At 36.9% G+C, this 26,717-nt stretch overlaps 1 long non-coding RNA gene across 1 annotated transcript; it reads right to left on the bottom strand.

Annotated features, from left to right (window-relative positions):
• Positions 1-9,324: 9,324 nt before the first annotated feature.
• On the bottom strand, positions 9,325-10,138 carry LOC148918317 (uncharacterized). The gene is made up of 2 exons (XR_016125950.1): positions 9,856-10,138; positions 9,325-9,642 (listed from the first exon to the last, which is right to left on the bottom strand). It is a non-coding gene; the product is annotated as an uncharacterized LOC148918317 (long non-coding RNA).
• Between the last annotated feature and the right edge of the window lie 16,579 nt (positions 10,139-26,717).

Raw genomic sequence — 26,717 nt, 5'->3', positions numbered from 1 at the left:
GGTATCTTTCTTTGTTAGTTGGGATCTGATCCACATAAACCTCAAGTTTATGATTCTCAACAATAAGTGTATCAGCTGGTTTACAGTCAAGCATTCCAGTATCTACTAGTAGATTTATGACATACTTCCTTTGTGAAAGAAATAAGCCATGTTTAGATCTAGTATGATCAACCCTATGTTTAATGAATAGAGTATGATCAATATTGGCATGTTGGTAACCAAACTTCTTCATAGCTGCAGTAAATTTGCCAACCTATGCTCGAGAAGACTACTTTAACCCATACAACGCCTTTTTTAATCTGCACACGTTCCCAGTTTCACCAATAATGTTATACCCTGGTGGAAGACTCATGTACACTTCTTCTTCTAGTTCACCATGTAAGAATGCATTTTCTACATCAAATTGCCTTAGGATCCAATCCAGGTTTACAGCTAAGGACAACAAAACTCTTACAGTATTAATCTTAGCCATAGGTGCAAAAGTATCATGATAATCAACTCCATACTTATGAGTGAACCCTTTAGGTACTAATCTTGTCTTGTGCATCTCCTTAGTACCATCTATATTATATTTAACTGTAAACAGTCATCTGCATCCTATAGGTTTTGTTCTCTTTGGTAGATCAACAATGTCCCATGTATTATTTTTCTGCAGCGCCTCCCTTTTAATATTCATGGCTTCATCCCAATTTAGATAATTAAATGCCTCCTTAACATGGGTTGGAATTTTAATATTATCCATTCTGGTCACAAATGCTTTGCACTCAAGAGATAGCCTGTGATCAGACACATAATGGGCAATAGCATATCTTGCTTTACCTTCTGGTAAGTAACGATCAGGTGGAACCCCACAGTTATATCTAGGTTGTAGAACATAAGTATTATCAACAGTATGAATAGAATTAATTACCTCAGGAATATCCAGTAGAGCTTGATCGGGTACTATTAGAGAAGCTTCAGGGGGCAATCAATTCAATGACAACAACAACATCAGTTAAAACAACATGTTCAGCTGGTGTAGCAGGTTCAGCTGGTTCAACAGGTTTGGCTTGTTCTTCCCATTGTATCAAGCCATCCAATACCACTCCCCTTGTAAATCTAGCCAGTTATGTCTTTCACTACTAGCCTCCTCCCGAGGGACATGTTCGGGTGTATCAAAGAAGAACATATCGTCCGCAATGATGGTAACATCCATAGAAACATATAGACGTTAGGTAACATGATGATAGCATCGGTAGCCTTTCTGACGAGGAGAGAAACCTAGAAAGACACACTAGAGAGCACAAGGGTCCAACTTACTCCTTTGATTCTAATGGAGGTGAACATAGACGACACAACCAAACATCTTTGACGACAGAGTCAGCATAGAAGAGATAGAGATATGATGAGTCAGTACCAGCTTATGAGTTCAGAAATCCAGAACTTGTGAATGTAGACGATTCAAGAGATAGACTACATAGGTAACATCATCCATCCATAACCGCTTTGAAACTGACTCACCAAGTAGCAGAGCACGACAGCAACAAGGATCAGCTGATAAGTCCATATTTTACATATATTTTATGCCTCATTTACTTATTTATTTGTTAATTCCCTTGGATTAAATTGTTGGGTTTAATGTATTTTGTGAGAATTTTGTAGTTGATCCCTAATTAGATGAATTGGACGAAAAGTTGTCAAATTGGACTCAAAATCTATTAGGATGTGTGGCAAGAATTAATTGGAGACAAAGAAGATGTTTCTTAGAAGCCAAGCAACCGGTCAAAGCTCTTATGGAATTTGGAGAAGAAATCAAAGAGAGATTGGGAAACCTATTTTTGGTAGTATTTGATTGTAACTAGGGTTAAGGATTTGTATATTATAAATAGCATAATGCTGGCCTCATAGAGGGGATCCATACTTTTCACTACTCGAAAATACCCAATTATTGCAAAGGGAAGTCCTGCTGCTGCCGGCCACCTTTAAGCTTTTTGGGAGTTTTCGAGTTCATCCTCATGTCTACCATCAATCACTTCGTGATTCGCGGTAAGTTTATCATGTTCTAATTTCCTTTTGCTAGGGCTACAATGTAGCCTAGCCATGAATACCTTACTTCTGAGTTTAAGTTAATTTGATATTATTTTCCATGTTAAGTATCTTTTACCGTTCTTAATGCTTTGAGTGCCTGATGACCACTTAATTGATTTGATGCTTGAGTTGACGATAGGAATATCCAACTTAGGATTTTGCTTCTAGTAATTGATACCACAGGTTACTTGAGTGAACTAAAAGGTTAATCAAGGCTTGTATGGTTTCCTTGAATTTCCATAGAACTTAATGGGTTTCTACTTCTTAGTTCTTCATCTAGGTATAGAGTGGGATGGTTGTAGGAACACTTTTGGTATAGACAGGCATATCATATTGAATAATTAAGGAAAATTTACCATTAACATGGATAATAATTAGGATTAACTGGCTACAAGAATAGGATAGAATTGGTGATAGTGAAATCGGAATCCTAGTGCTCATACCAATAGTGTTTGCCGAATTTTATTATTGTTTATGTTTTTTAATTCTTGTTAATTGCTTACATAATTCAAATCAAAGCCTCACCATTCGAACATCCAGATAAAGTTTAGGATTAATCATAATCAATACTTAGTTAATTAGTCTTAGTCTCTGCGTAACGATACTCACTTACCACTACACTATTTTGCTACGATTTTGTGCTCAACAATTTTGTTATCATCTGCCCATTTTTACGTTTAGCGACCCCATTCTGTTGTGATATTTGAGGGAAAGTAGTCTCATGGAGTACACCTTTTGTAACACCCCGACCCCATTTATTTCCTATTTTTAATTTAATTAAGAGAAAATATTAATTTACTCTTGGGTTAAAGGTAATTTTGGTCACTTTCGTATCCGGGAAGATTTTGGGGCCATGAGTGGTCCAAGGCGTAAGTGGTACTGAGACGAAACCGAGACAAAGTGGTAGGCTTGAATTGAGATTTAACGAAGTTTTGGCGATCAAAACTTGTTCGGTGGTAGAACCGTAATTATTTCGAAGTAAGTTTGGGGTAAAATCAGATTTTTCACATTTACCCCTCACTTCCTCTCTCTCTCTCTCTCTCTCTCTCTCTCTCTCTCTCTCGCGTCTTCTCGCGATCTCCCCTCCCGAGTTACTCGCTCATCCGAACAGAAACTCCTCACACCCACCACCTCCACCACCCCGTCCGACAAGACCGGTTCCGTTCAACCGCAGCCTCTCCCTCTCTCTTCCCGCCAAGACAAATTTCTTAAACCTTCTGGATTCGCGAAAATGCAGAAACGTGGCCGGAATTGACTAGAACTTCCAGCCGCTCGATCTCTCTCCTCCACCCGACTGCAAGGTGAGGTTTCTCATCCATTTTCTGTGTTCTAGCTGGCTGTGGGATAGGTTTTGATAGATTTGCAGGTTAAATTCATGAATTTGAAACTTAGGTTTTGGCCGGTTTTCAATTTGAAATTCTGGCCACTTGCCGTCCGAATTGGACGTTGCCGTAGTTGAAAAAGTTGCTCCATTCTTCGAGTAGTATCTAGGATTGGAAGGGTGGTTAGTAATTTGGAGATTTTCCGTCGCCGGAAATTTCTCTACACACCCGCGCGCTGCCGGCGCGTGGCGGCGCGTGGGCAAGGTGGGTGAAGTTGTTTTTCGTCCCGATGAGATCCTTAGGTTGTCATGCGGTGCGAGGATTTCGCGGATCTCAATTTGGATATCGCTTGACTATCGAACGGATTTCCATATTGTGCGTTATCCGGTTCGATAAGTTCAACCGCTGGATCGTTTCCAAACTGAAGTATGTTGATCTAGGTACTCTTAGAAACCTGTAGGAATTCGCGGATCGTGAATTGGAGCCCCGGATGTTCCGATTCAATAATTTGAAGTTTGGGGAATCGCGATTACCGCACGATCGGAAGCGATTTCAAACCTCAGAATCGGACCTTATGATATTCCTTTGGACATGAGCGCACCGGGAACTTGGGGATTCAAGTATTTCCTTTTGTGAATTTCCGTTTTGGAAGTACGTGATGTTAATCGAGGATTTGTATCTTGAAATAGGTACTTCGGTTGATCACTCGCAGCAGCGGGACCCTCACGGGGCCGGGCAGCGTGGGATTATTTGTGAGTGGACTTTGTTTTAAGCATATGCATGGTTTTTATTGATGAAAGTTTTGTGCATATATTTTAAATGGTGATTTTGATTTAATAAGCATTTGGTTGATGGATTTGAATATGCTTATACCTCTTGGCTTTATATTTTGAGTATAGACATATATATTTGAGTATGATGAATATGTTGATGTGGATTTTGGGATGGCTATCTATATTGTCTATGTATAGAGTATGAGAGGTTGTTGTGGTGAGGTTGTGGAAAGATGTGAATTTGGGGGATAGTTGTGAGATGTATGAGTATGGTAGGTGAGTACCATTCCCTAGTTACTAGGCTTCCCACACACGTCGTTGGCAGTGCCGGTGGGGTGGGAAGGCCATGAGATTGCGGGTCTCACACATGTCGCTGGCAATGCCGGTGTGTGAGACACTTTCCATACGTGTCGTTGGCAGTGCCGGCGATAGGAAGAGTATGTATATTGCTTGAGTATCATCACACACGCCGTTGGCAAAGGCCGGTGGGGTGATGATACCGCTCGCGCGTAGGACTTGATATGAGATTTGTGAGCTACACGCGTCGCTTGGCGTGCCGGCATGTGAGCTATGGAGTTCCGCCCCGCTGACTACTCATCCCCGGACGCCGGTTAGTGTTCGAAATCCTGCATCACCTAACAATCCCCCGGTTGGATTGTCTCCCCGGTACATTAGTATGGAGAGGAGTATATATTATATTAGAGTTCTAGTTATATATACATATATATATGGTTATTTACGGGTTGATGAGAGTTGCATATATTTTGGGAATGAGTGGTGGATTTGAGTTGTGGAGTTGTTTTGGACTTTGGGATAGTGTGTTTTGAGTTTTTGGTTTCTGAATTGTGAAACTGCATGCTAGAGCATTATTTTTACATGGTGGGGTTACTATGTTGATTTAAAGTGAAACTTTATTTCTGTCCACTCACATATTTCTGTTTTGCGCCCTGCATGAGAGTTGCTTGGCGTTCGAGCAAGTCACGAGCCCAAGCTTGTCGCCGCTGTTAGGGTCTCAGATAAATTCTTCCTACTCTACTGCTTGTTGTAAACAAATTCTGTAGACGCTCTGTTATCGCCATGTTAGGCTACTACTTGAGGCCGGAGGCCATTTTGTGTTGGATTGTTGTATGTTTAAAGCATGCTGGCAGCTTGGAATATTTTATGATGTAAATTATGCAGGTTGAATATTGTTGGGTTTGATTATTTTACAGGGGAGACTCTGCCAAAATTTTGGTAGGATGTCTTGGATTTTTAGTAAGTGGGCCCGGCATCATTGTGATGTCGGCACCAAGACGGGATCCACCTCGGGTTCAGGGGAAATTCACGGGTCCTGTCACCTTTAATGTGAAAAAAGGTATAACGCCAAATTAACAAATTATCCCCTATTATCATATTAAAATTTTGATAAGGAACATAAATTAAGTCTGAATCATCTGATAGAAACACTGAAAGATGTCGACCACATCACTTTTATTTTTCATCCCATATAACCACATCATACGAGTGCAATCATCCACAAATAACACAAACCAGCAAACTCCTAAGGCTGTAGAAACAGGGGAATGTCCCTAAACATTAGAATGAACTAAATCAAATGGTATAAACCGTTTATTAGAACTCAGAGGGTAGGATACTTGATGACTCTTAGCTAAAATACAAGTATGACATTGGAAATCAAACTAGTTGACACCACTAAATAATGCAGGAACAAAAATGACGTAAATATCCAAATGAGACATGACCAAATCTGCAATGTAGCAACCAAATCCGTGCAACGTTGAGAAGTTTCGGCCCTACCAGCCAGAAAACCCGACTAGTTGCCACGTCATCCACATAATAAAGCCCCATTTTTAGTACCACGACCAAAGATCTCCCGAGTGTGGATATCTTGTAGCAAGACAAAAGACAAATACGTAAATACAATGCAGTTTAACTCCTCAGTAACTTGCGGCGCAGATAATAAATTATTAGACAAAGATGGAACCAGTAACACTTTGTCCAATGGTAAAGCAGGTGTCAAGAGTACAGAATCAGCCTTCATGACAAGAGTAGTAGCATTATTAGCAGTCTGAACATGATCACGATGAGGCGGAAGAGTAGTAGAGAATAAAGGAGAATTATACGTCATATGGTCAGTAACTCATGAATCAATAATCCAACCTGTGTCGCGTGTATCATGGGCATGGAAAGTCCTGCCAAAGTTACCTAGAGGTGGCATAGGTGCAAGAGGTGTTGGAGTGCTTGAGACTGCAGTCACGACCGAAGTAGGAGTAGTGGTAAGGTGGTCGTGCCTAGTGGTGATATCAACCACAGAAGTGGCGGCAGCAGCCACAGTAGCTTTGCTGCCCAATTGTTCCTTTTGAAACGATTCGCTCTTTCTCCCAACTGTACCCCATGCAATGCCCAAAGAAGTGTCGATAATATGTCTTTTTCACCATAGTGATCACACTTCAGCTTGTCTTTTTATAGAAGTCAGCACAAGGCGGAATGGTAGAAGAGCCGACTGCAGGCCGAGAAACCGAGTAGTGTTTTTGGAAGCAAATATAGCAAGAGGTTCCCAATCTTGGTGCGATCCAAGCATAGTAATCGCTGGCTCAGCCTCTCGACATCCCATAAATAATACATTTTTGATACTTCGAACTTTATCCCTAAATTGAATATCATTGCGGACCTTGTCATATGTATTGCCAAGGCCAGCCAAAAAATCATACACACGATCTGCCATAACAGCAGCCTGAAACGTCTTCATATCATTAACGCACTTCATTTGAAAATGACGTCTTTTGTCCAATTCAAGCAGATTGCCTTAAGTTCGAGAAAATATGTAGAGACAGGATGACCCTTTTGTTTAAGACGAGTAGCCTGGCACCGCAATTTATAGAGTTTGGATATGTTAGAGCCATCATAAAACATCTGATTAACAATATCCCAAATTTCCTTAGCAGTGTGTAGAGTATAAAACATATTTAACAAACTAGATTTCATAGTTCGCAGCATCCAACTTTTCACAGTAGTATCAAAGGCATCAGTGTGACTAGTCAGGTAACCCAATTTTCCTTGTGTAGTAGCATGTAATTCGATCATCGAAGCCCATGTCTCATAGTTTGATCCATTCCATTTGAATCCCATGGGTAGATTGCTGGACGATTCAGTATGAACCGTCACAATAAGGGTAAAAGAAGAAGATTCAGTGACATCCGCATGGTGGTATATGGCGGCAGCAACAGTAAGATTTGATGGGGGACGACAACAGTAAGAGATATGAGACGACACAAGCTTAGGTTTATAGGTGGCACAAGTTTAGGTATACAGACTAGGTGCAGCGGAAATAGGTATTTTTAGGATTAGGGTTTTGATGTTGTAAAGACGGATCGGAACCCTGTCTAATACCAACTCAAAAGTAATTAGAGTTTAAATATTCTTCTCTCAAGGAGGGATATATATATTACATACAGAGGGGGTACAAATAGGAAATATGTACAAGATTTCCTAATTCTAGTCAAATTAGATTATTACAATAAAATAAAAATTCTATTCCTAATAAGAACAAATTCTATTCCTAATAAGAACGTTGACTTTGACTCAATCCAACACATTGTATAGCATTATTGCTATCCTCATTGCAACTAAGTTTTTTGGCCTCAAGTTAGCAGTTACCAGAAGGTAAATAGTGGCTCAATGTCATGAGAGATCTAAAAGTTAAAATCTCCCTTCCCCCTTACAATTTTGTTGCTACAAATTTTTGAGAAAGTCACATGTGATTTATGTTTAGTACTCTATCTAGAGCACCATTTTCAACGAAACTCTTGGTTCATTTGAATGAGATTTTTATAATGTGTGTGAGTTTGTACAAAGATGGGTCTTTGGTGAGAGCCATGGCCTTCTTTGGGTTCTCTTTAATAGTTTCATCTAGGCCTGGGCACAGTCCTACTCGGTCCAGTTCTTATCTTAACTCAAACCAAAATCGCACTGCTTCATCACCGTCCACTGGTTTCGACTAAAATGCTTCGGTTCCATTTTTAAGGTTTGGGCAGACTCTCCAACTCAATTAAATTTTTTTAAACTTCAGCCCAATTGAAATTTGAAAATGATTGGCCTAATTCACATCCACACATTGCAAATTGAATGAATCCATCAAGCATTAATACAATTTTTTGGCAAAACAAATACCAAGCATTGATATAAAACATACAACCATAGTCTAAAATATCGATAATATAGATGAAATATCGAGGATATTATCATTTTTTCGAGTCACGGATATTTCGGAACGTATCCATACACATATCGTATAAATATCAACAATATCGACGATAATATCGGAAAATATCGATGTCAATAATTTCGCTCACATTTCAGTTTTGTCAAAATATTGCTGTAGTATTGAAAATATGGATGTAATAAAAAAATGAAAAAAAAAATAGCACAAAGCACACACGCAAAGGGGATTCAAACCCCTGCCATTTCACTCCTCCAATGCCTTAACCACCATGTTGCTTATGTTTTTGTGATAATATGCTAAAATATGTATAATTTTATGGTATAGTTTTTGTAAAAATTAGATTTACATAGGAGAATGTGAGTCTTTGACCTTTCTCTTTTGGAATTGAATCAAGCAGTTCATAGAAAGAATCCGAGACCCAATCTTCAAATGATTTTGCTTATGGACAACGTCAACCAATCTCAAATCCATATGGGTGGCATGTTAACAATTACATGCAAAATTATTTTGTGGATTTATCATTTGATGACTACTCTTCATAATACACATACTCTACACATGGAGATGATGACGATGGTGAAAAATTTGAACCTCATATGAACTCTATGTGGTACTAAATCACTCATATATCTTACCATGCAATGTATAAAGTGTAAAATATTATAGTAAATCATTATATATAAATGATTATGGTGTGTTTAATCTTCTTTCATTAATTACTATATATTTTCTACACTCACAGTGTTGTCAGCTCGCTGTATAATCAACTTAAATCAATTAAATCCATCATGCAATGCATTTTCTTCCAATTTTTTGCGATAAACTAATAGATAATTGACCTAATAAACATTCTCCAAAGTTCCAATAAAAATTTCTAAGTTTTTCTTACAATTTCTGTAGTTTTTATTCAATTTTTATTGATATCGATAATATCCCGATATTTCAATCGAAATTTCCTTGTTTTTGGACTACCAATATTTTTGATACCATTGATATTTTAGACCTTACTTACAACCTAAAAATAAAACAAAATAAAGCAAAATTTAATTACAAACAAATTGCAGAAATATAACATATTCAATTGTTTGCAACATCTTCAGTTTTCCTTTTTATCCATGCTACTTCAATACATGTTCCAAAGAGCAACAAATTGTCAGTTGTTGTAACTTTATTTGAGCTTCTCTCCTGTCTAAAGTTTACAACAACGTTCAAAGATTTAATTGCCACTAAGGAATGATATCAGGCATAGAGAACACATCTGTCAGAACATAACAGGAAAAAATCGAAAGAAAAAAGAAGAAGAGAATCAGATCTCAGTAACAGCATCAGCCCAAAATCACAGAAAATATCAATACTAGAAGAAATAGATGAAACCAAAAGTAAAATAATAGCATCAAAAGAAACACAGATTGTTGACCAAAAAAAAAAATACATATCTACACAAGGGATTGGAGAGATAAGAGTCGCTTACCTGCTTTGGATCGACTCTTTACCCAGATCTACAAGCTGAACACATATATGTACAAAGAAACAGAAAATGAAGAGAAAAAAAAAAGAGAAATAGAAAAATAGAGTTGCAAAGAAAGAGATATAGAGGGAGAGAGAGAAACATAAAACCAAGGAAAAAAAATCAGAGTAACAAAAAATGAGAGGAAGAGAGGAAGAAAAAAGAAAATAAAGACGAAATAAGAGAAGAAAGAATAAGAGAGAGAAGAAAAAAGAACTGAGAGGAAAAAAGAGAGAGTGCGTGAGAGAAAGAGAGTGAGTGAAGTTGGTATGGCTTGTTGGGCTTGGGAAATGGGAAAAGAAATTTGGGCTTTTTGTCGGTCTATTGAAATGGTTGGGTTTGGGCCTAAGAAATTGATATTTTAACATACACGCACATATATATATATATATAATATTTTAAAAATTAACTTAGCCGGTCTGGTTCAGTCCGGTCCAGTTTTGAGTGACATAAAACCAGAATCAAAACCAGTTGGAACTAGTTCGGTCCGATCCAGTGCTGGTTTGTTGACTTTTCTACACAACCGGTTTTTTTCATTCGGTCCGATTTGGTGTTTTGGTTTTCCGATCACGATGCCCACCCCCAATTTCATCTAAGAGCCAGCCCTAGCTTTTACATTGGCAGAAAGGCATGTTTCTCCTGTTGAGATAAGTTTATCGATGGGTCCTACACTTTCCCTTGCGTGATATGTCTCTGATGTTTTGTGTTTTAGTTGTATAGTGGAAGGTCATATCATTCATACATGGGCTAAATGCCTTGGTTAGTACCAATGACAGAGTCAGGATTTCATATTAGAGGGTCCTTCTTAAAATTTGTCTTCTCCTCATAATTATCATGAATTTCATATTTTAAATGGGTTAACTACTAATTGCATCATCTACACTATTAAAAACTTAAAATTAATAATTTATATTCCAATAGAGAAAAGAAATAGAAAAATAAATAGTTCATAAAGTGCAATATTAAGATTGGATGAAGGAATTGAAAATTACGTAGAAATTGTGAAATGATGCCTATATTGGGGGAAATAAAACTCGGAAATTTGATGCCCCAATTTTCACATTTTTTCGAGCGTCATTTAATAAATTCTGCGCTTCAATTGTCAAACAAGGGAATTGTCAATTTCTTCTCTTAAATTCTTGAATTTTAACTAAATTCCAGTTATTTTTCCTTATCCAAACAGAGAGTAGGAGTTTTTAGTGCAAGTGTCATAAACTAACCTAGAAGATATAAGGGAGATTAATACATATATGGTGTGAAATTTTATAGGGGAATGCTAGCAACCTTCCCTAATTTTGTATTAGTCCTGATACCGCATTGAACATGAAGACACTTATTCATGGCACGTGCAAGAAGAGTTTTTACCATAATGATTAGTCTCCTTTAACCATTTAGCTCTTGATGTACTAATATTTCTTGTTGAAATGTTGGAAGATGTCCCTAAGTTCAAATCTTCCTCCTCTTTGATTTTTTATATTTTTTAATAAAAAAAAAGTCTACCTTACCTTGGTAATACAAACAAGTTCTTATTATTGGTGTGGATTTTTTCTCCGTCTTTTGACTAATTCTATGGTGTGGTGGGTCCAACACTTTCCACTGAGTTATGAAAGGTCATATGATTCATGATTTGGACCAAATGGCTAAATGAGTATGAATCATGATGGCTTTGTAGAATTTGTCCCACTGCAATTCTGTTACTATTGAATCCGAACCTTTACCAGTTTCATTGAGTACAAATTATAGTTTGCCACTGGCAGGCAGGAACTATTTTCTTCTATTCCACTTCCTCTTCTTGTTTCTCTGTTTCTGTGTCTACGAAAATGGAGATGGGGTTGCTCTTTCTATGTCTTTTTTTGTTACTATTATCTCTTATCTTGCCACTTTGTACTACCCTAGACACTATAGTACCAGAAAAACCTATCACTGCAAACCAGACCTTGACCTCTTCTAGTGGAACCTTCGCATTAGGCTTCTTCAGTCCTCCAAATTCTACCAGATACTTCCTTGGTATATGGTACAACACAATTCCAAAGACAGAATCAATTGTATGGGTTGCTAACAGAGCATACCCGCTTGATTCTCCGGGTGTTTTCGTGCTCAGCGCTGACGGGAATCTGGTTGTGTTAGATGGGATTACTAGAAAACTAGTTATCTGGTCATCTAATGCATCAGTACCTGCTTCTGCAATGAATGCCACAAGTGCTGAGCTCCTGGACAGTGGAAACCTTCAACTGAGACATGGAGAAGATACTTTGTGGCAGAGCTTCGATCATCCCTCTGATACATTGTTGCCTGGCATGAGGCTTTGCACGAACAAAAGAACAGGCTATCAAATGCGTCTTACATTTAGGAGGAGAAATTTTATTATCTTCAAAAACTACATTTATTTTGAACAATCCATCACAAACATATCCTCTTCTAATGAAGACATTGTTTCTAGTAATAACAATCCTATTTGACTCCATTACAATTTTGTGTCCTTGTTTTACTAAGGACGATCCATTGATAAGGTTTCTCCTAACGTCAAGAACATGTCACACATCCTTGAGAGTTAGAGCCTTCCCAGATGTCATCTTCAATTCCACTTCTCCTATTCCACGTACTTGTGCGACGGCGTCATTTCCTAGGGTTACACTTCCTCCACTTGAGTCCTAGTACTTTTTGAAAAATCGTTTATCAAAACACACATGTATGTTTGCCCCAGAATCTAACTACCAATAACTATTACTTAAATATGCGACATTAGCTAGAGGCTTAAAACTATACCTTAGATTGGGTTCATCTTGATCATCTTGATCCACCAACATATTCACTTGGGCTTTAGGACCCCTTTGTCCTTTGTTCCACTTAGGCTTGGGCTTGTAGGGCTCGGTCTTCTTGTAATGACAGTCCTTGGCCCAATGATTTGTTCTCACATAAACGAAGTATGGTTGCTCTATATTGCCATTGGAATTGTTATGGGGTCTATTGTGCTAGCGATTTTGGTTTCGGTTGAATTGATTATGATTGGGTTGGCTATTTTTGTTTGTCCTCTTGAAAAATTTCCTTCTAGATTGGAAACGATTCATATTGTTTGAACTTTCCACTAGGTTCACGTTTATCTTTTCTTCCTTAGGCTATTACTTTATCTATGTTTCTCTTCAATCCTAAGGGAGTTTAATACTTGGGTTAAGTTTAAATCTCCTTGTTTATGCCTAAGGGTTTTTGCAAAGTTTGACCAGCTTGGGGGTAATTTATCTATGAGACAAAAGACTTTAAACTCTTCACTAAACTTAGTACCCTTAAGTTCTATTTTCCTCAAAAAATCTTGGTACTCATGAATTTGTTCACTTACAATTTTATTCTCAACCATCATATAGTTATTAAAGTTTGAGATTGTAAAGCGATCTATTCCCGCATCTTTTATCCCATATTTAGCTTCTAATTCATCCCAAGAAGTTTTTGAATTTTTTGTATCTTGATAAACATCATACAAAGATCATCAGAGAGAGCACTAAGGATTTTGTTATGGCAATGATATTCTAATTCTTCTTTTGTCATCTTCTCCTTAGTTTTAGAAGTGGTTTCAGTAGTTTTATTGGGTGTGGTTTCATCTTCTAAGGCAGAAACTAACCCTAAAACAGTTAACCAACATTTAAGTTGTCTTTGCCCTTTGCCACCTCTTAAAATTTGTCCCATTAAAATTTTCAGGTTTAACATTATTGGTTTCTACACTATCCATATCAATTCCAATGAACAATAATGAAGCAACAAAATCTGAAATTTAAATGTAATGCAAGTTGAAATTTAATAATAATCAAACAATTGGTAATAAATAATATCGGCTATTTATAAACAAACAATAACTTTTATATTTATATGTATTTATTTTAAACGTACCAAATTTATGACAAGATATTTTACTTTAATTTTGTCTTAAAACAACGGTTACAAAATCTAGTGTACTTAATTGACTTCTAAAACGAATTTTATTGAGATTTTGAAATTTGTTGTAATCACCAAACTAGGCCTCATCATTTGGCCCGCGGGCTCATGGGCCGATGGGGCCCGCCTGCCCATTGGAAAAAGCCCGCCCGACCCGTTATGGGCTTTGAGATGGCTGCCCGCTTCGGGCTAGGCTTGGGCTTGGGTGTCAAGCCCGCCCGATTAAGCCTAAGAAAGCCCGCCCGCCCACCCATTAAAAGCCCGCCCGTTAGGCCCGCATAGATATATAATTATGTATAAATAAGAGTTTAGGATTAGGATTATATCACTTAAATCACATATATAATTTGTTTCATTTCATTTACTTTTCTTTACTCATTCCTAGTTTATAATTGGATGATTAGCACATTAATTTGTGTCAATTATTAATACAACAATTATATATATATATAAATAAGATGAACAATATATCATATCACTAAACATAATCATATCACGAAACATAATCATACTACTACCACCAAATATAATCATGTTTTTCTTGAACACATCACCAAACATTTACATATTTATTTATACCATCCTTTAAAAAAAATATCTTTTTGATACTTATTATTTTTTTAAATTATTTCTTAAAACGTATTATGGTCTAATTATGTAATAACCTCAAAAATAATACTTTGTTTTATTATTTAGGATTATTTAAGATCCAAAGTAGGATTATTTAAGATGGATTTGTTTAAAGTTGGTAAACAAAACGTGTGAGCAATCACACAAGTAAAATTGGTAAAAAGGTTTTCCTTAAAGTTGGACTTTAAAGCCTTGAATATGAAAACGTGTTGCTGACCTTTCTTTTTTTTTTATTATTATTTAAAATCCTTAATTTTGGACTTTAATGCTTTAGTTTTGAAAATCGTGTGGACAAGCAATAATAGGAAGAAAAAAACGCAACCAATGAAGACCAGACAGTATTTAAGATTTGGAGAAACTTTCCCTTTTTTTTCTTCCCTTTTTTTTTTATAACAAAAATCCAACTATGTATTTAATTAGGCTGTAGCATTTAAAACAAAAACGTTGAATTTGTTTTGAGTAGTAAGATTAAAACAGACGTTAAATTGGTTTAACAAAAATCAACGTGTACTCAACTTTTGTTTTTTATTATTTTTATTTGAATTTTATAAGAAGGAAAATAAATTGAAACTTATAGCAACAACAAATATGGTAAGAATAATTTTAGGCTATAAACTTTGAAAACCTTTCTCTTCGCCATAAGAGTTCTGGGAAGAAGCACCTTCCATGTGCTTCTCCATAAAATCACTTAAAACCACTTAAAATGATTATATAAATAAATGATTCTCTATAGAAGTGATTATTAGTCTATCCAGAATCACTCTCAAACGAGCCCTAAAGTATTAAGTAGCTACACCACCATTGAAGAGCTTTGGCTAGAGCCTCCCAAATCATACCAATCTGCCAAAATATTAACATATGGATGAAAGAGTTGTACAAAATTCTAAAGTCTAGAATTTAGTTTTAAAGCCCCAACTGTAGTAACAAGAAAGAGCAATACAGTGTAAGATAGAATAAAGAGTTAGCTCTTTATCCATCTTAAGGTGACTCCCTCCTTAACTAAAAATTACCTCGGCTGCTTCTGTAAGCTTGTTCCTCCTTCTGGATGTCAAAAGAGATGGGTTGCATACTGCACACAAAAAATAATTCTGACTTCTTCTTTTTTTTTTTTTAAGAAACAATTTTATTAAGACAAAAAAGAAGAACACACAAGAGGACAATAAGTTCTCAGCAGACCACGAGAAACCCAACAAACAACAACAGAAACAAGCCCCCCAAGAGGGGGAAAAAAAAAAGGAGCCCTAGACAAACCCCAGGACTACACAATAGGAGCTGCAGACCCCACCAACACAACCAAAGAGACGACACCCCACTATTTTATCCTTGTCCTGCTCTTCTCATAATTAATACCAGATTTCTCAACTCCCTACTACCTTTTGCATCATATATACACCTGAATGCTAGAATTTCTACAACTCTGAGTCAATTTGAAACCACGGAAGATCCAGAAACATGAGGAAAAAAAAAAATTGTATTAATAAGCTAGTATTTACATTCATTCATGGTAATTAGTTACTCCTGTTTCTTCTTTATTGACTTCTATCCAGCCAGCACAAAAAGTTCAATATTTTGGTTAGACTTGAACTACGCTTATTGCTTTTACAATAATAATAACAAAAATACTTGCTGGAATGGACACACACCTCATCTACAACTGAAGAAACGTGATTAAATTTGAGGCAATCTTCAGTTATAGTCCATATCGATAATAAAGAAACATGATTTTTTTCCTTTTTGGAACCGACTGCAATAGCAGAGAATAAGCCAAAAGGGTCTGCATATGGTGTGTTATGTGTGTTCTCCGATTGCAATAGAGGTGTCAAATGGGCTGTGCAAGAGGGGCGGACTCACTGCCCTAACCAGACTCCAAGATCAGACTCTCCAAAACAAAACCAAGATATATAAGTTTTTATAAAAAAAAGTAAGAGGAAACTAAACAAAAACAATTCCCTTTATTAAATTTATTTTGAGTACAAATATATCAGAGCTCAAAGCCCGACAAATTTTATGTCATAATTTGCTTTCCCCAGTCATACATCTTTTTATAACCATTGTGCCCTACTAAGTATATTCCAGACTCCTTCGCACTCCACATGCAATACACTCCACCACAATCAATAGCAAAAGTATTTTCGTCTCTAAATGCAATAATCGTAGCATGGTAAGTTGAGTACCGCAGGTCACAATTGAACTGCTTTGTAATCTCGAAATCAAATACAATGTCAAACTCTGATCCGGCGGCGTTAGGAAGACTGCCATTGATATTAAGAGATTCACAACTGAAGTCAAGTCGTTTGTTCTCCAGATTGTTTGAAATTACCACATAGAACCTTTTCCCAGGGGAGCTGGAACTTGGCTTGAAGGCAATTGAAGCCAAGAGCAGAAAATAGTATAACACCCGTAATGTTTGTACTTGCATTTTGCTTATCCTCGATATGATTTGATCGCACTATACACTCTAGCTATTTATATACATCTGTTCACTACCAAAAAGAAAAGAAAAAAGCAAGCAGTAGTCACGTTTTTTAATTGATAGTATACTATCATATCAAATAAAATAAAATAATAAAATATTCAAGTTTGAATTATTTTTAAAAAATAAAATAAAATAGTCTGATTCCGATGGACATTTTCCGTAAATAGGCAAGCAATCCTGCGAAAGTCAACATAAATACAAATACAAGGATTGTGCAAATATAAATACAATTATAAATAGGAGGCTTAATATCAGGCAAGTCAAATTAAATAAAATAATAAAATATTCTGATTGGTGTTGGAGCAAGAGGCTTATAAATAGTTACTATTTTTTTTAGTGGTTCTTAGAGCAAGAAAACGGTTGCACATAAATATTTATTTGGTTTTTTTTTATAAGGTAAATACCTGTTTGTTATTTTTTTATAAGGTAAATACCTATTTGGTATTTTTTTTATAAGGTAAATATCTATTTGGTTGGTTAGTTAATTCATTTCCATTTTAGGGGAGAATTATGATTTTTTTATTACTGGATGGCGAATGTGGATAGTTTTTCAAGTGAATCATTTTTTGATGAGTAATGATATTTAAACACGAGTGTTGCTATTTCCACCTCCTTTATTATTTTCTCACCCACTTTATCTTCCTATCCGCCATGTAAATTTGAAAAAACACAATCTTATTTTTTCACCCACCATTATTCTTATAATAATAATAATTAAAAAATAACCCAAACCCATACCCACAAATCCCCACCGACTACCCTAACCACCCAACCTTACCATAATCTTCCCTCATAAACACAATACCCAAACAACACAACCACCATCATCTCCCAACCCACTTCTTCCCCCAAGCTTCTGTGGGAGCAAATATTTTCGTCTCCAATCACAGTGCGCTACGTGGAAAACAAGATTATCTCTTAAGAACCAGTTTATCTTGCCAATTAAATAATTGGGATAAATATCTTAATTAATATGATATTATCTTTATTTAATAAGATAATATCATTAATTCAGATATTATCCTAATAAAAAGAAGATAATATCATTTAATTCAGATATTATCTTCATAAAAAGAGATAATATCATTAATTTAGATATTATCTAAGTTCGACTCAATCCCTACGAATTTGGGTAGAGAATAAACTCATCATATTCTCTACGAAACCCTAGCCCCGAGGCTCCTATAAATAGATGACTTCATTCATCATTCAAGGTACATCTAAACCTACTCCTAATACCCGAGAAAAATACCCGAAGCTCTCTCTCCACTCTCCACTCTCCATATTTTCTTCACACGGCTCCGGCCACCACACACGGCTCCAGCCGCCCGATTCACACCATACATAAACTTCGTACCCTTTGCTTAGCTATTGTTTTCCTATAGACACTCAAACTAACTTAGGCATCAGAGGGTCTTTGGCCAACACCCCTCGGGTGTGATCTATTTACTCCAATATTTTTTTACAGGAATCGAGGATTTAGAGAGAAGGAAGATCGATGGTTGAAGGATCTAGAAGCGAATATTCTCCCGAGCGATTATTTGCACAAATATTTGGTGCTTTCATTGAGAGCACGAGTTATACTCAACGCGTGCTCAAAGAATCCATTCCTCCTATTTTCCTATCCACCGAAGCCTTCCAAACAACCATGGTTAGAAGCAAGTGCACGAGGAGCAAGACTGCCGCGATGGCTCAATCCGTGACGACCCAAAGCTACTCCTCCCACGATCCCGTGATCGACATGGCAGCTCCACCGCCTCTCCTCCCACGAACCCGCAGCAAACCCTTGTTGCCGCACCACAGCAGCCACCCTATGTGACTAAAACCACCGCACCGCCTCTGCCTTCGTCGTGCACCATCTCAAGGTCCCGTGGCCGGATCTAGCCACCTTCATAGCACCGCCACCGAGCATGGTGGAACCTCCAATCAAGGTGGGCTCACTACCACCGCCGACTTTGGCCTGATCTTGGAGCAACTTCAGGCATTCCCTCCATTGCCTCCATGCTCAACGCACGCTCCCGCGTACACATCCAATGAAACCCTAGCCCGTGTGCAATTGGGCTCCACACATTTCTCTCCTCCTGATTCACGAAGTCAAGTAGACCTTAATTTGAGAGTTGACTAGCTAACTCAGAGAATGGACGACCAAAATAATTTGATGAGGCAGCTCCTCAACCAAATAAGCTTGGCTCAAAACCTTGGCCTTAGACAACATGGCGAAGAGAGAAGGATGGACTAACGCGCCGATAGGCAGTTCGATGGGAACCAAGTAGGTTGAGCAGGAGTAAGCAGACAAGGAGATGCACAACAGCGTACACATCCAATGAAACCCTAGCCAGTGTGCAATTGGGCTCCACACATTTCTCTCCTCCTGATCCACGAAGTCAAGTAGACCTTAATTTGAGAGTTGATCAGCTAACTCAGAGAATGGACGACCAAAATAATTTGATGAGGCAGCTCCTCAACCAAATAAGCTTGGCTCAAAACCTTGGCCTTGGACAACATGGCAAAGAGAGAAGGATGGACGAACGCGCCGATAGGCAGTTCGATGGGAACCAAGTAGGTTGAGCAGGAGTAAGCAGACAAGGAGATGCACAACAACATGATCAGCTTGCTGACATGTCGCAAGCATCTTCAAACCACACTCATAGCAGATGAAGTCTCCCATCCGGATTGAATTTAAGGACCAACGTGTGCGATAGGCTGGGCCCAAGATCTGACATCCATGTTCGCTTAGGTCCGCAGGGAAATGTTCATGAAAGGCTAGGCTCCCAGGGACGTCAAACTGACAACCATCGCAATGAGGATCGTGAAGAAAGGCACTCCGCTGCCCACTCGCAAAGGAATGTTCATGAAAGGCTAGGAGCCCAGGGAGGTCAACTTGATAACCCTCACAATGAGGACCGTGAAGAAAGGCGCTCCGCTACCAGCCAAGAACCAATTCTCGTCTTGAAGTTACAGAAAATCCCTCGCAAGCGCAGTCCACCAACAAGCCGCCTAGGCAGCGCAACCAAGAAGGTTGACCCTTGCAAACCAACGAGGAAGTTAATCAGTCTCGCCTAAATCGTAAAGGTCATCAACATAACCGACCAGCCATGTGCGCGGAAGATGTTGAGAAGCTTGTGAATAACCGACTTCGAGACTTAAAGATTGGCAGAAATTTCGAAGATGCATTACGCGTTGAGGTAGGCCGAGCAAACTCCTCACATTTCACCGCTGAAATCGAGCAGGCTGCTCCCCCAAAACGATTCTCAATGCCCTCTTTCACACGCTTCAAAGAATATTATGATCCCGAAAACCATCTGAAGCATTTCAAGAGCCTTATGATCTTTTACAAAGCCGAAGACGCGCTAATGTGCAAGGTGTTTGCAATGACTTTGCTTGGAGCAACTCAGGTCTGGTTCCACACCCTGTCATCCGGGTCGATCACAAACTCTTGCTGGTTGGGTAAGTACAGAGAATTCTAGTGTTTTTTTTTTTTTAAGCCTAAAGCAAATTTGCAATTAAACTAAGCTAATGATCATGCAAGAAGATTAATGGGTTCATAAAAAATGTTTAAATCTTAGGCTCGGGAGCTATGGAAAGAAGGTAGAGGAATGGAGTTGATAGATGCATCAGTAAGGGAGACATACCAGCCTCATGAAGCTTTAAGGTGTATCCATGTAGGGCTTCTGTGTGTTCAAGAAGCTCCAGCTGATCGACCAACAATGTCTTCTGTGATTCATATGCTGCAGAGCAATGAAGCTTCATCGCTTCCACCCACAAAAGAACCTGCTTTTTCAAGGCATAGGAATTCCAGTGCCGTTGGGTCTTCTTCTCAAACATCTGCAAGTTTCTCCAACAATGTGGTCACCATTAGTATGCCAGAAGGTTGATAGCGTCAACACAGTTAAAGTCGGATAAATAAACGAACAAAGAAAAACGCTGGGACAGTTCAAGAATTCTATTGAGTTAATTGGGCTTCACAATTTTTAAGCCCAGATACTGTTAAAGCTGCAACAACCACATGTATTATTTGCTTCCAACGATTGTTCTCTTTTTCCATTTTTTTTTTCTTTTGGGTCGTTTTTGGGTAGGCCTAAAGAATAAACACAGCTTACAAAAGAACAATCTTGGGCCCGAAAATAGCTTGCTTACTCAATGAGCCTAATAACCTGCATGAGAAGTGAGCCCAACGTCGATTCTCTTTATTTTGATTGATAAATAACTGGTCTCTAATTTCCGAACAAATTACCGTGTGATATCTTTTTATATTATGTAGGGCTGGCCATTTAGATTGACAAAACTGGAAAACTGCCCCAATCGAATAAATCGGTCCGGTTTTTATTATCATTTTTCAAATACGAAGCAAAATTGGATCGGAGAAAGAATAAATCTCTTTTTTTTTTTTTTTTTTTAATACAAGCGATAGTCTAACTTAAGACCACACTACCAAGGGGGAGGTGGGGTTTGTCACACACATGATAAACTATCAACGAGTCATGGGATTCTAACTTGAGACAACTAATCTGTAAGTCAAAGCTTTTTTTCCATTAAGCTAGACAAACAAATTTTTGAATTTTTTTGTTTACACGGGGTAGTTTTCAATTGGTTTCCCTTAGTTTTATTATCAACTACCCACATTGAATCCCCAACACCAAATAAACAATAATCCTCTTAACTCGCTCTAGTCGTAGTCCTCGGTCCAGAATTTTTTTAAGGACATAATTGGTCTGGTTCTCAATTCTAGCCAAAAATCAAATAGAATCGACCAAAGCACCATGGGCGGAACTAGGTAGAGGGCTACCATGGGCTCTAGCCCAGGTAGCCTTTTTATAAAATTAAAATATATTACATATATTTTAATGTTATCCATCCCATAAAAACTTAATAGCCCACTCAAATGTAGTTTTGTAACCCATTGTCTACTCAATTTTTGTAGGCATATAATCATATTATATTTAATTTGTTTGCTCCATTAATAAAATAATCTCTTAATAAACACTCATGATTTTAACTCTCAACCTTTTACTATTTTATCCCAATATGTACTTTAATATATTTCTAGAAAAACTATAGAAACAGCCCGTCTGGTAACGTTTTCGGAGGGTGTTTTCTGAGAATATTTTCAGAGAATGAAAACAAGAAAACAAATTTGCATTTTCAGGAAATGAAAATGCGTCTGGTAGATTAATTAGAAAACATCTTCAGAAAACAAAAACAATGAAAATGTGTCTGGTAGTACAATTTGAAAATAATAATATGTGACTTATTTTCAATTGTATTTTTGCTAATTTTAGTTTTTTTTAATAAAAAAAATCTGCTATTTTTCGAAGACAAAAATTTATAAACAATAAAAAAAATGTATAATTTAACAAATAAAAAATTCTAATGTTTTTTTTAAGACAAACTATCTTATCTTTTTCTTTTTTCTCTTTCTCTTTCTTTCTTCCTTTCCTTCCTTCCCAGGCCCGTGCCCTTCTTTTTTCTCTTTTTCTTTCTCTTTTCCTTTTTTCTTCTTCTATTCCTTCCCAGACTTTCTTTTTCCTTTCTTCCTTTTTCTCTGTTTTCTCTTCTCTTCTTCTTCCTCTATATGATTCTTTCTCTTCTTCTTCCTCTCTTATTTTTTATTTTCGTCTTCCTCTCTCTGATTCTTCCTGTTCTTCTTCTCTCTTCATACCCATCCTCTCTCTGTTTTCATTTGTTAATGGTTGGTGGTGGTTCTGATTGGGTGGTGATAGTGGTTGAACTGGGTTTGTGGCAGTTATGGTTCGATTGCTTTGGTGGTGATCGTGCTTTGGAGGTGCCAGTGCGGCAAACTAGACGATGGGTCTGGATCGGGGGAGATGGGTTTCCACAGTGGTGCTCCTCAGTTGAATTTTTTTTTTTTTTTGGGTCTGGTGCTTGATAAGTAAATCACGATCTCAGAGATTTTAGAAGAAGAAGAATAGCTATGGAGAATTTCAAAGACAAGAATCGATGTTGATTGGAGAAAGAGAGATGGAAAAAATGAATTATAGTATGGACTGAAAATGAAAACGTTGAAAACGAAAACAACATAATTTCGTTTTCAACTTTTGTTCATGAATTGGATTTGTTTTTGGAAAATATTTTTAGGGAAAACAAAAACGTTCCACCGAACAGGTTTTTGCCAGAAAACAGGAAATGAAAACAGAAAACGGGCCGTGAAAACGTTACCGAACGCGGCCTAAGTATCCAAACAAAAATTGGTCCTTAGATTTTAAGCTAAACAACTTTAATTAGCCCACCCATTGAAAAATTCCTGGTTCCGCTCTTGCAAAGCACATCTATAATAATATGTACGTGAATCCCACTATTATGGGATGATTTTAGACTCCATCTGCTTAATGTTACACCGTGAACATATATATAGTTGAGAAATAATTCTTGCATAAATCAACATGCACAAACATTTTGTGTCTCTTGTTGTTGGAAAGTTTCACGCGATTTAAGTTTAATTACCATTACTTCTATGACCAATTAAATGAACTTTTCATTTATTTTAGTTGGTTTATATTTCTAGTAGTGGATTTTTAAGTGACTAATAATTTTTTTTTTCATACAAGTAATAGTCTATATAGAGGAGAGGGGATTTCTCACACACATATAACTAAGGTGGATTTGAACCTAGTCTACAACTCAATAGCCGTTTCTAGTACAGTAGACCCCATTGGCGCTACTAATAATTTTTTAAATAAGTTACACATACAAATATTTGAATCGTTTTGTGTTGTGTGCATAAATAATTTTTCACATGCTAGTCTCTCCTACAATACCTTACTCTACCAACGTTATCCACAACATTAATCTTCTAGAACAAGATCCTTGTTTCATTTGAATGGAATCAATCTCCAGGAATTTAGTTTTTAAATCGCAGTACGTATATCCAAGTGCATGTCCAAATGAATCTATCTCTCTCCTGTATTTTTGTCTGACTAACCAAGAAGAAACGGAAGCTGCTGTAAATGTCTCTTTACATTGAACTGTGTGAGAATATAAAAGCGAAAGCCATGGCTTTTACATTGGCAAAATTTATATGTGCAGAAGCCACGCAACATACTATCTACAGAAAATTGCCTCCTCCGAAGGAGAAAAGGAGAAAGTGCAAGGTGGGTAGAAAATTGCATAATTTCAACTGGACCAGTTCTCTCCTCACATGAAAATATGCAATCGGGTCGTAATTTGACCAACCTGCCCATAAATAGTGTGGGTGGTGGTGTATTAGGACTAAAATCAAAATTCATTGCAAAACTTATTAGTTTCAATGAGGGGGATGAAAAAAATAATTTTATGGATGATAACAATGTAAAGAGACATTTACAGCAGCTTGACCCAAAGTTAAGTACCGTTCGGTTGGGTTAAATTTAGGCCTCAAACTAGCAATATAGTTGTCAAATAAGGACTTTTATTAACTATTATACGACTATTATTCGCTTTTATACGCAGTTGGATAATTGGAAGCTAATTCTTCCGGAGATCTACCCTTTGTTCTATGGTGTCGGGACGTCGATCCGTGGTGGTATGGTAGTCATGATTTAGGTTTGTGGTTTAATTTAGGATTTTGCTTGTTTTGGGGTGTGTGAGTTTGGATATGGGCTATGATAGATTTTGGTGATTTGAGTTGGTTGGATTTTGTCCAATGTAGTTTCCCCTTTCAGATTGTTGCTTTTTTTTGCAGTCATATTGAAATTAAATGATAGATCTTTTTATATTACTTATCTATGACCAATTAAATGAAATTTTCACTTATTTTAGTTGGTTTATATTTCTTAATAATTATATCCCAGTAGTCATCAGTAGTGGGTTTTTAAGTGATTAATATTTTTTTTTAATACAAGTGATAGTCTAACCTACAAAGAGAAGAGAGGGTTTCACATACTTACAACTAAGGTGTTATAGGGATTTGAACCTGGTCTATAACTCAATAGCCTTTTCCACTATGGTAGACCCCATTGACACTAATTTTTTAAATAAGTTACACATATACAAATATTTAAATCGTTTTTGTTCACCCTTGTGTTGTGTGCATAAATAATTTTTCACATGCTAGTCTCTCCTACAATATTTATTCTACCAACGTTATCCACAAACATTAATCTTTTACAACATGATCCTTGTTTCATTTTAATGCCATCAATCTCCAGGAATTATAGTCTAGGAATTTAGTTTTTAAATCGCAGTACGTATATCCAAGTGCATGAACAGCCCAAATGAATCTATGTCTCCTTCTGACTTTTGGGTTCCCATATTTTGTCTTTGACTGACCAAGAAGAAACAGAAGCTGCTGTAAATGTGTCTGGACTGTTTGAGTATATAAACGCAGAGTCCTCTTATATGTGGATCTATTGTATTGGTCTATAATTGCGGTCGTTTTTGTCGAAGGTCTATGTGTTAGTTTTTGGTTTTTGATTTGTTCTTTTATTGTAATGGTCCAAAGTGACTTGAATCGGACTCTCATGTTAGTCCATGACATGTGTGGTATTCTTTCCTCTCATGGGGTTTGTTACATGAGGTTGTCCTTGGAAGCTTTTAACAAAGCCACTGTATCATGTTGTTCTTTATACATCTTTGATTCTATGAATGAATTCTATTTCTTAAAAAAAATTATGTGCAGAATCCACGTAACATATATATATGATATATATATTATTGATGAAAGTTGACGGTGGCCTCAGCTCATCTTGTCCCAATAAATTATTTGACAGCCCACATTTAGCATTCTTCCCTCACCATGTGTTAATAAATTTTTTGAACTGCATCTAGCTTTCTGTGAAATTACTGAAAATGATACAGATTATTAAATAATAGAAAATTTATATCTATTTCCGTATGGTTTTTCCGTTTTAACACTTCTTGTTTAATTGTCTATCTACAGACTATAGCCTCCTTCGAAAGGAGAAATTGCAAGGTGGGCAGAAAACTGCATAATCTCGACTAGACCAGTTCTCTCCTCACATGAAAATATGCAATCGGGTTGTAACCTGACCAACCCGCCCATAAATAGTGTGGGTGGTGTTTATTAGAACTAAAATCAAAATTCATTGCAAAACTTAGTTTTAATGAGGGAGATGAAAATAATAATAATAATAATAATAATAATCTTTTCTCCACGGATGAAACCTATGTACCCTTATATTTTACGGGTCACAATTTTATGTGTTGATACATTTTAGACATAGTGGTTATTACAATACATAATCCAACGGTACCCTAGGTGAACACTTGACCCTAAGAGCACTTTCCACCCGTTAGCCCCTTGCCATGGCAAGGGGAGCCCTAGGGCAGCTACTATTCACGTGAATAGTGGCTGCCCTACCCCCCCTAGCAAAGTGTGTTTCCAGCAGTTTAGGCTTACCATGACAAATACTATTCATTTTTTTTTTTTTCACAACTTTGTTTACTTAAACAATTAATTTGGATAATATTTTCGGATAAAATTTTTGGGTTCCTACATATGAAAAATCATTTTCTCAAGATTTTTAGTGGAGGTGTAATATTGACTAAGTATGAAAAATAGTTTTTCGGAATAATCATTTTCTCAAGATAATTTTTGGCGGCTTTTATTCCTTACACATCAAATAAGAAAACTTGATTTTATGGGATTTTAATATGAAGTATATATTCACTTAATGAGCCATCATTTTTAGCCTAAATCGTATTTTGCACTAAAACCGATTTTTCATATTTTGATTTGGTGGGAATTTGATTTTCTAGTATTTTTATTTGAATCCAAATGGGGGGTACTTCCTTATTTACATTGTAAACTTATGTAAATGGAGTAATATAAAAATAAATA

This window comes from Prunus mume, linkage group LG4, assembly GCF_029339155.1.
Source record: "Prunus mume cultivar Tortuosa linkage group LG4, ASM2933915v1, whole genome shotgun sequence".
Taxonomy (NCBI): domain Eukaryota; kingdom Viridiplantae; phylum Streptophyta; class Magnoliopsida; order Rosales; family Rosaceae; genus Prunus; species Prunus mume.
Note: the sequence above shows the minus strand (reverse complement) of the source record. Positions and strands in the feature narration are given on the sequence as shown.